Source organism: Epinephelus fuscoguttatus, linkage group LG3 (assembly GCF_011397635.1).
Source record: "Epinephelus fuscoguttatus linkage group LG3, E.fuscoguttatus.final_Chr_v1".
NCBI classification, from domain to species: domain Eukaryota; kingdom Metazoa; phylum Chordata; class Actinopteri; order Perciformes; family Serranidae; genus Epinephelus; species Epinephelus fuscoguttatus.
The window spans coordinates 19146496-19161113 of record NC_064754.1 but is presented as its reverse complement, the minus strand read 5'-3'; the positions used below and the strand labels follow the sequence as shown (position 1 = coordinate 19161113).

The 14618-nt window shown below is 39.3% G+C and overlaps 1 protein-coding gene across 3 annotated transcripts in view; it reads right to left on the bottom strand.

Annotated features, from left to right (window-relative positions):
- Positions 1-12328, bottom strand: part of acsl1a (acyl-CoA synthetase long chain family member 1a) — a 28390-nt gene extending 16062 nt beyond the window's left edge. For 2 of the 3 annotated variants that reach the window (XM_049570897.1, XM_049570896.1), the window contains exon 1: positions 1697-1852. The gene's annotated coding sequence lies outside the window, so the exon portion shown is untranslated. Of the gene's footprint in view, positions 1-1696; positions 1853-12243 lie in introns of those variants that run through there. The other variant, XM_049570898.1, reaches the window with a different exon arrangement.
- Positions 12329-14618: the final 2290 nt, after the last annotated feature.

Below are 14618 nucleotides of genomic sequence, written 5' to 3'. Positions count from 1 at the left end.
AACTCTTCATCTTGATTTTTTGGATCTGAATTTGACCGAGAATTTGAGCAAACTAAATTCAGCTCTAAACTTTTTAAAGCCTTTCTAATCTTCAGTTTTTGAAATAAAGAAATTTCATGTTTTCAAAAAGATAAATTCAGAATGAACAAAGTCAGATAACCTATATGGTTTGCAAAGTAAAATATTTCTATGCAATGAATTCAGTTGAGTTTACATTTCAATATTAAGTATTCAATGGCTGTTAAAGTCAAATACTTACATCTCTTATTTGCTTCCACAAAAAGAAATCACCACTTTGAGTTGTTTCGAATTAGGTTTGATCTTGCACTTTTAAATGTGAAGTTTAATACGTCATAATTCATCATTTATTTATGTTTTATGCCCTCTTCTGAATTTAGCTTATAAACTGTAGGGCATCAGATGAGTGATGTTTATAAAGACGATCATTAAAGTGAATCACTCAGAGTACAAAATCAAATGCTAGTAGTCATGTGTTGTTTACAAGAACAAGAACTTCAGATCCTTGAACGAAGAGAGAGCCTTTTTCTTTGAGCTGTCTTTATGTTAAAACCATAAAACTAAAAGCTGAAGATTCTTTTCAAAGACAAACTTCCAATGTCAGTAAGCTACTGAAAGTGTGCATGTTCACCATTGTTCTTGTTCCTCACTTCCACACACAATGTATACAAAAGGAAGATGTGCTCTCCCATTCAGCAGCTGTGCATTTGGAAACAAAGACACAGGAAGGAAATATGACTCCGCACACATTTGCAGATCACAAGCCCTCATGGAGGAACAAGGACACCACCACAGACACTCAATGCTATGCTACCTGTGTCTGGTGGGAAGAGGGGCTTTGTAGTCCGGATGTTTAAGAAATGAACTCACGGGTCTGAAACCTCACACTTCAAAGTCGTGGATAAATGGCTCTGTTCCTCTGAAATTTTAATAAAACAGTCAAATGACTTCTAATTACATGTTAATGTGAAATGCAAATTAGACGAGCCTGTGGCAAGATGGCCAATTTAAACTCACCAGCTAATTCATCTCACCAGCAGTTATATTTCATGTGAATATGGAAATACGACAATTAATAACGCACTCTTTAACATTTAATGTTTCTTCAATTTGTTATCAGACTGGGCAGCTTTATGCACATCATGTTCAACTCATTTGACCTCTAGATTAGACTGTAACAGCCCTGTAGGTAAACCAATAACTACACAAGCACCACACTCTAGGTAACAATTGACTTCTCACCTACTTCTATTATTACCACAGGGCCCATGGCAACTGGGACCAGTGCCAACTGGGACAAAGTACTGAGGTAAAGCTGCTTTAATTGACTTTTAATGACAAGTTAAGTGCTTTAAGTTGTTAATGTGCTGAACGACATTTATGATAATCTCCTTAATTTATATACAAAACAAAAAGCACTGCAACAACTCATTAAAGCTGTTCAGTTCTATTTGTGCTCTGTAACAAGAAGAAATAATAAGAAAATACAACAATCAAATTGCCACATTAAACCTCACAAATGCTCCACTACAATAAGTCACACAGATGTTCCTCAAAGCTACCATGGAGGACAAGATGATCATCCATCTCAGCACCAGGACAAACTTAAATGGCGTTAACTCGATTGTCAAAAACTTGACTGCTGACAAATCAAGCTCTAATAAATATCTATACTCACAGTCCCACAGTGTGTATATGAAGAAAGGGTGCAGACTGTGTCCAAAGGCGGAGAGGCACAGTTATCTGACGGGCCCTTTGCCGTGGCAGTTGCTATTAGAAGGACTCACTCTGACCTCTAATAGACCTCCGAGGTTCTCACAACTATGAATAGCAAAGACACGCCCCTCTCAAACAGAAACACAGACGCGTGAGGCAAAGCTGCCCGCTCACTGGAGAGACACTCAAGTAGCAGGTTGATTTGAACTCACAGAAGTTTGAGCTTTCTGTCCTTGTGGCAACACAACAAGTAGACATGTGCACACCACTTGTATCCACTCGCATAAGTGTGAAACTAGATTAAAGGTGACGGTGGCCACAAATTCAATCAGAGTCCAGAAGTAACGCGCCGGGCACCAATCTGAGTGATTCAGCAATGTTTATCCAAGACTGAATGACCAATATCTTATCATACGTTATCTGAACACAGCGTGTGTGATTCTTGTGTTGCTGAGCGTCCAAACTGGTGGAAGTAGTCGGACAAATAATCACACACTAATTACAGGAAGGTCTTTGTATTCCACATGATAGATATGTTGACAGACTCCCTTATTTTCATAGTGATATCCTGAGTATGTGAGCGCTGACACTGATTAAACCCAACCTGAGCATATGTGCAGATTCCTTGGAGTCTAAGAAGATTAATAAATTATAACTTCCAGTTTATCAACAACAGTTAAAAGATGATATGTAACTTGTTTTCTTGCCAGTCAAATAAATACTGTAGGGCAATGTTAATGTGGATTTATACATTTCATACTGGAGTCTTCTGCTATGTAAAAGGAAAAGACAGTAAGCCTGAGAGCAAGCGAAGTGTATCAGCTTTGACTCGAACAAGCACACATGGATCTTTGTGGAGTGTCACAGAAATGATGCTGAATTGTAGTGACAGGGTGGTGTGGGTAAAGTCCGATTCGAAATCCTATCATGGTATATGTAATTTAATGTCATTATAACAATATATTTAGCAATACAGACAGTTATTTGGATTTTATGGATACAAAAAAACCCAGAATAAATACCTGACAAATCAAGGTCACATTGATACTAAATCATCATCACTGAAATCAACAGAAATAGGTGATCAATATGAAAAATACACAAGTTATACATGATTAATCAAATTACAAACTAACTACAAACAAACTGGTCACTTGCAACTTTAGAAAGATCGGAATTTGCCTGCGTATCTCCGACGTGAACAAAATTTATAACCTGCAACCAACAACTACTTTCATCTATTAATCCACAGACATCTTTTATTAGTTCTGTCAATGGAATTATTTATATTTATATTTATATATATATACACATACATACACACACACACACACACACACACACACACATATATATATATACATATATACCAATGCCAATCACAACTTTGCAGACGCCAAGGTGGTGTCTTACTCGTCTAATCGTCAGTCCAAAACACAAAGGTGTTCAGTTTTTTGGTTGTCGTGTGAAACATTTAAAATTTTTGCTTGAAAATGACTGAAACGATTAATCAATTGAATGTTTCTGCACTATCCTGATTTCTCCTTACGTTTTACAGACTAAAACAATTAAGGGTAATTAATGGATTACGCAATAATTTAAATAACATTAAGTTTCACTCGTATGTACATGTGTTGTTCTGTCACATAGCCAACAAGAGGCAAATGTCATTGGTTGCATGCATGGCTTGGAGTGGTTGAAGGGAAAAGGTAATGCAACAACTCCCCCCCGGCCACCACCGCCACCTCTGCTCTCCATACTTGGACTGGGAAGATGACAAGCCAATGGCAGAGCCAGCTTGCCAGTCACCCCACACCCGAGCACAGACAAGACATTGGAAAAAAAAGAGGGGGAGAGGGCAGCTGGTTCATTTGACACACAACAGCACATCAAGACTGCAGCCTGAGAGCAGACTACAGCTGTAATTTTGAAACCGCGGCCAGGAAGTCGAAGGAAAAAACACATGGCCAGTCAGTCACAGTTGGTTTCCGCAAAAATGTTTAAGTTCCTCTTTGTGGAATGGTGTACAGAGAAAGAAAAGCTTAAAACTAAAAGCGTTGTTACACTTAACAGCTCAATGGCCTGGGTGCTGAGTGTCAGGTCAAATGATTTAAGCTCATTATTACAACCTTACCACTGGAGGATTATCACACACAGCCTTTAAACAAACTTTACTTAATCTCATCATGACGAGACAGTCGCTTCCAAGCAGCTTTCTCTCAGCTGTTACATGACTCTGCACAAATTGGCTGAGCCAGCTACAACTATAACATCTGCCAGACATGTGTCATTTTATCTGGTAAAATAAACAGTCGCCACAGGGGTGCTAATCTCTGGGCAACTCACATAATTATTGAAACATCTTGATGCATTGTTGCATCAGATTTTTTTGATGTTGATACACAGTGGAGGGTATAAGGAGGTATACCCACCTCTTTTTCTGGCTGTTTGCACCAATGAGACAAAAATCCATTGGAATATCCTCCTGAGACCTGAACTTTTGTTTGGCATGCATTTTTAATTTCTCCTAGCTGTTTGGGATCAGTAGGACCTGATAAGTATAAAAAACTAAACATTGTAAATGATAATTAAGTCCCAATGTCCTCAAATGAAACGTCAATTAAGTCCCAATGTCCAGATAAGTACTTACTAATTAACGGTATCTTAGCTTGTTACTGTTGCTAAAATTGGTCAAATGTGTTGCCATATCAAACTACAACCATTACTAATAATAAATAAATAAAGTTGCATTCAGCTGCAGACTGACTTGGCAGAGATGGCTGCCATCTTGTTTTTACATGGATTGGTCTTACTACCACTAGATGGCATAAAAAGTGTCTAACAAGGACAAAAGGTCTAAGTAAAGTAGTATGAAGCATAAGGTCAAGTAAGCCCAAAAAGTGATGTCCTCATATGACCACACAGGGTCTCAGGAGGATATATAGGAGAGTATACCCACTTCCTCCTTGGTAACTTCCCCATATCCAACTCATCAACAACCACTACACCACAGTCTATACATGATCTCTTTTCTCATTTTTCCCTCACATCGCTATGATACCTCACACACATGAGATTTACACAGCTACAACTTCTGTCTTGTGTCAACTATCAGGATGCCACATTACGCTCAAAGTAGTAGTTTAACAGCTAAACTGTCCGAACTAGCAACAGTAACTAAGGGGCAGCAGGTCTTTGGATTGGTCAAATTACAGCCATATAATTAACGCAGAGCCCAGTCTTCCAATCATGTTGTTGAGAACTGAATCAGATCTTTCAAGAGAGACTCTCAAAGTATCAAGGATATTTTCCCCCACCTAAAGTCGGCGGACAGAAATAGGAAAATGCTTTTGTCCAACCCTCATTGAAAACAAGAACCCATTTTATTGAAAATTATGAGGTAAATCTCGTAGACTACAAGATGTGCCGGGCGAAGGAAAAGCTTGACAGGTGTAGCAACTTTTTTTTGTCTTATGTGAACGTAAACAGTACCTTTGGTTTTTGGAATTTAACCTGCAGATATATACAATTGATGAATGATACTTTGCATGAATTAACACTTAATCAAACAAAGTTATTTCGTAGATATAAGTTTTTCAAGTTCGTGTAGGCTATGGAGTTTTCAGTTTAGGTAAAGACTACATTTTTCTAATATTAAGATTTGGAAGTTCATTGTTGAAACAACATACCAACTTATGTGAGTAATGAGTCTTGTTTTTACAGAGATGCCATTATTCATTGTATATGTATATATTGAGAAAGATTTATGATATAACAAAATAAAATGATGTGTTCATATAGCAAAAAAGTTTCTTGTAAAAACATACATTACATTAGTGAAAAGGATCTTTTTAATGAAAAAGATTAGGGTGGCGATACGCTGCCATGGCAGATTAATAGTTGACAAAAACAATCGTTAGTTGCAGCCCTGACTGCTCCACATCCTTGTTGTACGTCAATGATTGTCCGTTACAGATTTTCTGCCTCGTTCTATAAATAGGATGGGCAAGACCATTTTACTAACCTGAAACCAAATGTCTTCAGGCAATGACCTCATGCGGCAGTTCACTATTGATCCTGTTCTAAAATTGAAAAATGCGGAAATTTATGTGTTATTGGATCTTGTTGTTGAACTGTTTCAGTGCAGCTGCTGATACCTCATTGATAATTCAACAGTTTTACAAATAGTACATCATGTCATGGGGGAAGTAATCTGAATAGAAGGATGAGTCAACATATTCCTATCTAGGTTTAAAGGCATAAAGCGTGATAGACCACATTGCCTTGATTGGTATGGTGTGAGCAATTCTCTGAAAGGCAAGCTGTGAAAGCGTGAACAGGAAGAGACAGCCTCAACCCTCTGAGTGTATACGTCTGTCATTGCACAGCTGCTAGATGCTTGATGAAGCCCATGCGGCTTCATCTGCATCAACCCACTGCCTGCCTCATGTCCATCCTCCTCCAGTCAAATTCAACATCGATTTGAGGACACAAAGCCTGACCTTGCACGAGACGGCCGCACTCAAGACTGCAGGTCACTGGTGAAATCACACACCAGTCACAGTCACATGGTCTCACAGTGGAGAAATGTAGGCGAGAGGGAGGGTGAAGGACGGGATTTGTAAAGTGGAACAAAGGTCACGCACCCGTCACCAGCTACCAACACAGCATCAGGGCGCATGACCTCCACACTGTAGGTCAAAGAAAGCATGCTGTCGTTTTGAAATGACAGTGTACGAGTCTGAGTGAAATCTGGGCAACAGATCAAACTGAAAGGTCGGACGTTTCTTGTTGAGAAACAAAATTTATCTTAAGATTTTCTGTTGCTACTTTGAGTGTATCCTCCAGGTCTTACAAAAGTCTTGGATGCAGATCCTTCCTGATAAAACATTTGTGAGGCTGATTTTTTTTTTAAAATATTTTAAATGGTAGACTGTTCACATCGTCTTCTATTTAACTGTGTCTGTGAGCTGCATTGCTACACCTCTTGTGTCACCACCACCAACTGTCAGTCAGCAAAATAGCAAGAAACCATCAGGGTGCAAATGACAGATGAGAACATATATCAACACCTATAATGATGTGACAAATAGCCACTTTGTTAGCGTGCAGGTCGCACATTAGCCATAATACTTTTCAAGATGGCTGGGCTGTTACTTTAAGTTTTCAGGTGTTTTGCAAGGCTCGTTGTGGATTTGTGACATACCAGTTTCCTCTGGCATATCTGGCCTTCTACTTTTGTGGGTTATCTTTGCAAATTTTGAAACAATTCCGGACGCTTAACATTTTCGACATCCTTCTAGATATCTGTGGGCCTGTCACACATGGTCAAACTGTCCCAGTTTCAGTAGTGCTGGACTGCTAGTGACTGATATTAGCTCAAGCAAGTCAGAGTCACTAAACTATCTCTAAGTTTAAATGTCTGAGACCAACTACAGATAATTAATACTGATGCATAATGAATAATGTTGGATAACTATTTCTTAAGTCATGGGGTTTTGGGGTGATGCATGTATACCCAAAACAAAATAGAGCATTTAAAAACTGATTTGGACATCGATCACCATGGCAACTGTCAAAGCTTCGAGGCATTCGTGTGAGCCCTAATTCATATGCAGATGTCTGTTCATGGAGATTAGCCGAAAGGAAGAAAGTCACGGCCCGGAAATCTACTTGCTGCACTGGATCTCCCGAAATACTGCCCACTGCCTCCAGATGCTTTATCATGGTCAGAGATTGAAATATTGACGACCGACTCCTAAATCCATCAAACAAAATTCCAACAGACTGTAGTTATGCTGCCATAAAACTACGCTGCAGCAGTTATTCTCATCACAGATATATTTGACGATCATTTCTTCAGTCATTAAGTCTATAAAATATCAGACATGTCAGCATGACATAATCTAATCTGGTGTACACTGTGACTGCACACAAACTTGTCGACTCTTCTGCTACTAATCACACCACTATCTCCTTACGTCATTTTGTCTCAGATGCTCCTGTGTAGTCAATTTTAAAATATTCTTACTTTATTTTAGGTACCTCTTATTATTTATTTCTGTTACTTTCTATACTCATCTGTATTTGTTTCATCGACTGAATTTCCCCACTGAGGATCAATAAAGGTTTATCTTATCTTATGACGGATTGTAATTAGTTTTGTCCGACCAATGACCTCCAAATATACAGTTTACAATCACATAATACAAAGAAAACCAGTAAATCCTCTCAACTGAGGCATTATTGCTTGAAAAATGACTTAAATGATTAACAAATTATAACAGTTGCTGAGTATTATTCTGTTGATCTGCTAATCAGTGAAAACTTTTAGTAGCTGTGATGAAAACAAAGGATGCTTTTGGTTTTACCACAGTAAACTTACAGCACCACAACAGACATTACACTCAATAAAAGCAGTATGAAGTGGGATGACATTGTCGACTGGATGAGTGACTGTATATAAAATGGTTCGGGATATGAATCGTCATACTCTGGGGGGTGAATTATGTTTTAACTGCATCTTATTTCCCCAAAATGGGATGATTTCTGTTAACTAGCTGACATTTGCCATCAGAAAATCCTCTGAGAGAAACAGCATCCACAGTGGTTCATTCTTCTCTTAACGCTCCATGCAGAGGCATGATAATTTGAGGCCGGCTTCTTAAGCCGGATCCTAAACCTGCTGCTCTCACAGGATTCTTTTAAATTCGCTTTAGTCAGTTAGTGACATCAGGGAAAGCAGACTGGGATGACGTTCATAAATCCTGCCGTGAACTCAAATTCTGCTTTGGAAGTATCACGTCAGCACCGCCGTCGCTTGTTGTATAAACAAACATCAAGTTCTTTGAATTTTATCAAACCCAAAACAGGCAGACAAGCCGACGCTGGTACTCTCAAATGACCAAAGCGGAGTGACGACAGAGTGGGAGTCAGCCCGAATCACAGAACCACACTGTCCCTCTTGAAAGCTGCTCCTGTATTCAAGGGCAAAAACACATGATTGAGTGTGCATGGTCACTTTACAATCACCCCGTGTCTGTGGTGCTCATCTGCTCATGTGACTGTACGGCATAGCCAAAGGAGCATTACCTAATGCTTTAAAAATGCTGTTTAAAAAAGATGGAACATGACAAACGCTCACTTGGGCTGCATTCCACAGACTCCTGTTAGAGGATGTTTGCCTTAAAGACGCCTCCTCATTGAGGTGTTCAGTTACGATCTGCTGCAACATCCTCTCCTTCATTGTACAGTAACAGAAGACGTGTCTGACCTCCGTCTGAGAGTTTCTGACGAGTGGTGCTTTCTTTGAGAGGAAGTAACAGAAACAGTCCAACCTCTGATCTCAATGACTTCTGTTTTTCTGATGTACACAGAGAAGTTAAAAAGGGCCTCACGAGTGTGTTTGCAAATTAACTTCAAATTACATATGCTTTACGTTTTTGTTGAATGAATGCAAATGGATTTGAGTTTTCCTACTATTGAGGCAGCCATATGTTTCCATAATTCCTTGTATGTGTGCACATACCATACGTGCCAATGAAGCTGATTCTCATATCTCACTGTATATCTGGGTCACAAATCCTTAAAAAGAAATTTAAGGAATCCTCACCAAGTATGTTTGCTTTGTGTGTCCAGGTGTTTTTTTCCCAAATATTCATATCGGTATCAAGTTTGAAAATCCAGAGGGTTCCCTCGGTCATGAAATTCCTGGAAAAGTTATGAAATTAGTAAAACTGTTTTCCAGGCCTGGAAATGGTTTGGATTTCGCAGAATGTCTTTGAAACGTTTGAAATCTGTTTTGGCTGTTGTTGAAAATATATTCATAAAAATCCCAAAACATGTCTAATGTTATGCGAAATACGTTCTTGTGTCACTTATATAAAATCTAGTGTTGCTGACCATTGAAACATCACTACTATCACGTGATTTACATAGACCAGACCAGCACTGCATCATCGCCAATGCCGTGCATGCTTTTGGGGAAGAGTATCACATTGTCACATCAGGAGAGAAACAGGAAAATGTCGAAAAGCTGTTGTGTAGCGGGGTATCCAGGGCTTTCAGACTGAGATTTGAGGCACAAAGATATTCAGTATTTACTGTCACTGTGGTAAATCGCTAAATGAAATTAATCCAAACACAAACACATCTACATGACCTTCTATTTTATACCCCCCCAAAAGGGGTGCTGCCTATTTTAAGAAATGTTAAAACTCCAAAATTTACAAGTGGGCTATATATACACAGATATTCTAGGCCGTAGAACAAAACACTAGGATCTATTAGGTTTGTTTTAACCACAGACTTTATTTCAAGCATCTAAACAAAAACCTATTAGAAAAGCCCACTAACTTCGAGACGAGGGAACCAGAGTGTAGAAATGCTAACTTTTTGCCACGTTTTAGGACTCGTTCCTGCAGCACTCCTTATGACGTACAGTGCAGCTAGGTGGTGGCGGGAATGTCTAATGAGCGAGTGAAGTAAGCAAATGCTAGCAGTCTGCTCATTTGCAAATGCCTGTAAAGTGTGTGCTTTATAATGTACGGCCGTATCGTTATGCATACGCACTGCAGACTACTTAAAGAAACATTGTGTAAGATTTAGAGGGATTTAGTGGCATCTTGCAGTGAGGACTGCAGACTGCAACCAGCTGAAACTTCTCCTGGTTATAATTTCGTCAGTGTTCATTGTTCAGGAGATTTTTACTGGGAGCTGAATTATCCACAAGGTCTCTTCCTCTTAAAAAAAAAACAAAAAAAAAACACGTACAAATCAGTTTTTCTCTGACCCTGTTCAGCATATTGGAGACAGGCCACTGGCCCAGCACCTGCTAATGTGCCTTTACCTTTTTTCTCTAACTTAAGATCCAGACGTTCAGGAGGTTTGCACCAGGCGCAGATCGGTGACTTTAACCATTAAAATCAATAAAGCAGTTTTGCTTTAAAAAAAAATCTGTGCTTTTCCGATGCTCTCGTCATGGAGGAGCTGTGAATTACGGTGGCTGACGGTAATACACAAAAACATCAATGGCCCTATCTGGAACTAGTGTTTCGTTTGTCCATTCTGGGCTAATGTAGAAATATGGTGGTGCAACAAGGGCATCTCCATGGACAAGATCCCACTCCCTGTCTAGATGTAAACGGCTCAAAGTAACCAAAACAGGATTCTTATTTTCTGGGTATCTAAAGCAGTGGTTCCCAACTGGTGGGTCACGGTCCAAAAGTGGGTCGCAGGTCCATTCTGAATGGACCGCAAGTGACTTGCGAACGTGTCAAGTTTGAAAAAAACAAACTTTTTTTTTGAAGTACAGTGAATTTCTAGCACAGAACTTTTATTTTGAGATATTCTTAGAGAGTGACAATGGGCATCTACTTAACAGAGATGGCAAACTAGCTATGACACAACCAAACACAAGTATGACACTGAATATATTAAACTGTGTGGACCTTGAACTAATGATAATGGAGAAATTTGGAACTTGAGCTAATGATTAAGGAGATATTTGGACCCTGGGGCTGGACCAGTGGGAACCACTGCACTATAAAACACATACTTCATGGAAATTATTATAAAACATATTCAATTTCTTCCAATATATCCCCTTTATCCTGCGCACTGAACCTTTAAATAAAGTCATTGCAAGGTAGTAAAATAATGTGGAAAAGTTATAAAAATTAACTGGTAAAAAATGTGTGGGAAACATGAATCCAGTAGCTGATTAATTTAATACATTACAGCCTTCTTCAATTCCTCATATTGATAATGAAACAAATCCAAACTTCATACGCACTGTGGTAGATTAAAGTTTGAAAATAATTTGAATGCAAGACTGGGAGTGTCTAAAACCTGAAAACCCTTCTCTATAGTCTCCTCATCATGCATGAGTGCTAATGAGGGCTGGCTTGAGGTTATCAGGTCGCAGTGAAGTAAACAGATATGGCGGGGGATGCCTCTACATGCGTCTAATAATGGTGACATTGTAACCCTCTTCCTCTTGTTGTAATCTTATTTGATTAACTAACAATGGCGTCATTGTGCAGGGCAGTTGCACACAAAGTAGGTGAGGCTGCGATTAAACCCCAAAAAATAAAAAAAAAAGTTTCCAGACAGTATCGTTGGTCACACGGCGTCTGATGAGATGCTACGTGTCCATATCTCTGATTTCAGGGGCTCAGCTGCAGACATACACGGAGCTTCACAGTGATACCGACAGATACACACATGATGAACACATTATTCTGAATCGGGACACAGCCTATCGTTGAGTGAACACCACGTCGATGTGAGCGTTATGAGATAAACGGAAAACAAGATATGATGTGGTGAAAAGACGCCAAACGCTGCTGCTCTATTTTAAGGCAACAATAAGCGAGGAGCTGCTTTTTGCAGAGGGCTCGTAAAAGCATCACGCTTTTAACAAACCACTGCAAACGGCCTCACACATAAGATGGTGGATGTGCGCGTGATATTTGAAGCAGAGGGTGTTAAAAATGTTTGCACACTGACCTGTGAGCAGCAGCAGGTCCGCAGACTTGATCGCGATCTTGAAGAAGCAACAGCGGCAGCAGCGGGTCTACATTTAACTCAGCGGCTGCAGCTCTCAGCCAATCAGGAGCGGGCACACGTGTTGCTTCGCCGAAAACTTGAGAGGCGCGCTGTCATTGGTCAATATGTTGTGACAATAGGCTAACTGTACATCTCACATACATTTACATACAATGTGTAGAATAACCGGAAAAAGCGGCCATCCTGTGCAGCAGGGGAGAAGTTACTGTGCACATACAGTGGGAGAAAGTTATGAGCAGTTTTAAGACACTATTTTTTTACTTGAATATCCCCATTATGCTACTTCATACAACTCCAAAACATTTCAGGTGGAAATAATGCAGGTCTACATTTAACTCTACTACATTTACTCTAGTGTTTTTGGTACCAGTACAAGTACAAACCTGGAATAACCTCCCACATGATGTTAGATAAGCCCCAGCTCTGACCATTTTTAAATCAAAGTTAAAAACATCCCCTTTTTACACGTCCTACTCCACCCTGTAATGACTGCACTCAATTTTAAACTCAATTTTAAATAATTTTAAATAATCTTTTTATCTGTGCACCTCTTGTCTGCACATTTGCTATTTTTAATGGTGTTTTTTTAAAATTGTAAATCATTTGGTAATTAATTTCACCTTTTGTATCTTGTTTCTTTTTGCTATTTCTGTGTCCTTTATTATGTTTTACATTTTATTGCTCTGTAAAGCACTTTGACTTTGACTACTACTACTTCAACCAAAAAATAATAATCACCCAGTGCAGTGAGAATATTCCAAGTATTTTCTAAAATTTTTCATAAATGTAATGCAGCCACATGTCTTAGTTGTTTAATTAAAGGGACAGTTCACCCCAAAATTAAAAATGCATGCTTCCCCTCTCACCTGTTGGGTTGTTTATCTGTCTAGGTTGTTTTGTTGTGAGTTACAGACTGTTGGAGATATCAGCCACAGAACTGTCTGCCTTCTCTCTAATATAATGGAACTAGATGGCACTCGTGTTTCCAGAAATCATGACCCCATTACTCAAGATAATCCATAGATTCTCTGTGTGTTCCAATACCCATACTACCACACTATAGAGCATGCCAAAAAACATTAATATGTCCTAATACATAGTGGGTGAAATGCAGTCTGCCAAAATACCAGGATGTACTACTACAACTGGTCCGATTTTGAAGCATGCTTCTCTGGCTATTCTGACCCACAATCCTCTACACAGCGGACGATATGTCACATCGACTGAGCCGCAAACTAATGACAGCTTGAGCTGAGCTGTCAATGAGGTAGAAGTAACAGGAATATTGATTGTTTCAGTGAACAAAATAATCATAACTATTACAAACAATAAAAGGACACAACTATGAAAATAACATATGAGAGAACTGCAGATTAATTCCACTGTTGGAAATATAATACCCTCAAATCTACAATCTGTGCAGTTATGACTTTAAAATTAAACGACACACATTGCAACGTAAAAACAGCAGAACTCTACAGGTTGAGGTAACAGAAAAAAAAGCAAGAGGGTCAAAGTTCAGGGTGTCATTTTGAGAGAGTAGTATGTCCTGATTGTGTGCATACTGCATGAAACAGTACATGCTTTTTAAGGGCAGCTGCAGTACATACTAAAAGTAAAAAGAAAAAGTATGTGATTCAGAACGCACCCCTTGTTGTGAGCAGTTTCATGTAGAAACTATTTTCTGAACTACACCCATTAACTGTATCACTGCGCAGCCTGAGTAACCAGGTCACGATTTCTGGTAAGAGACATTGCTGTTTAGTTTTTCAAACGTATTTACTGGCGTTTTGAGCACCACAAGCCGAGTGCTGTCTAGTTCCATTATATTCAAGAAAAGGCAAACATCTCTGTGGCCGATATCTGCAACACTCTGCAAGTCACACCAAAACTATCTAGAGTGATAAACAGCACTACAGGTAAGAGAAAAATAAATATTTTTGCATTTAGGTGAACTGTCTCTTTAAAAACAAGCAGTGGTACCCCTGACACAATTGTTAGCCTCCCTGGTAAAAATAACTGGAGGCCAACATTGCTGTCTTTAAGAGGCTGTGGTGAACTTTTTAGAGCTAGTGCGAAGGTAGTGGTGTCTTATGAAACTAGACAACCTAAGGCACCCATTGGTAACAACCATGTCAGCATAGCTTGTCGGGATGGAGGCTAAATAACACTCCCAAGTTAGGCTAAATTTTGGCGAGGGAACAACTGGTATGGCTATTTTTAAAGGGGTCCCTTAAACTTTCACCTCAAGACATCTGGACAAAAATGGGTTCTGTGGGTACCCATGACTTTCCCCTAAACCTGATGAGGCTTTT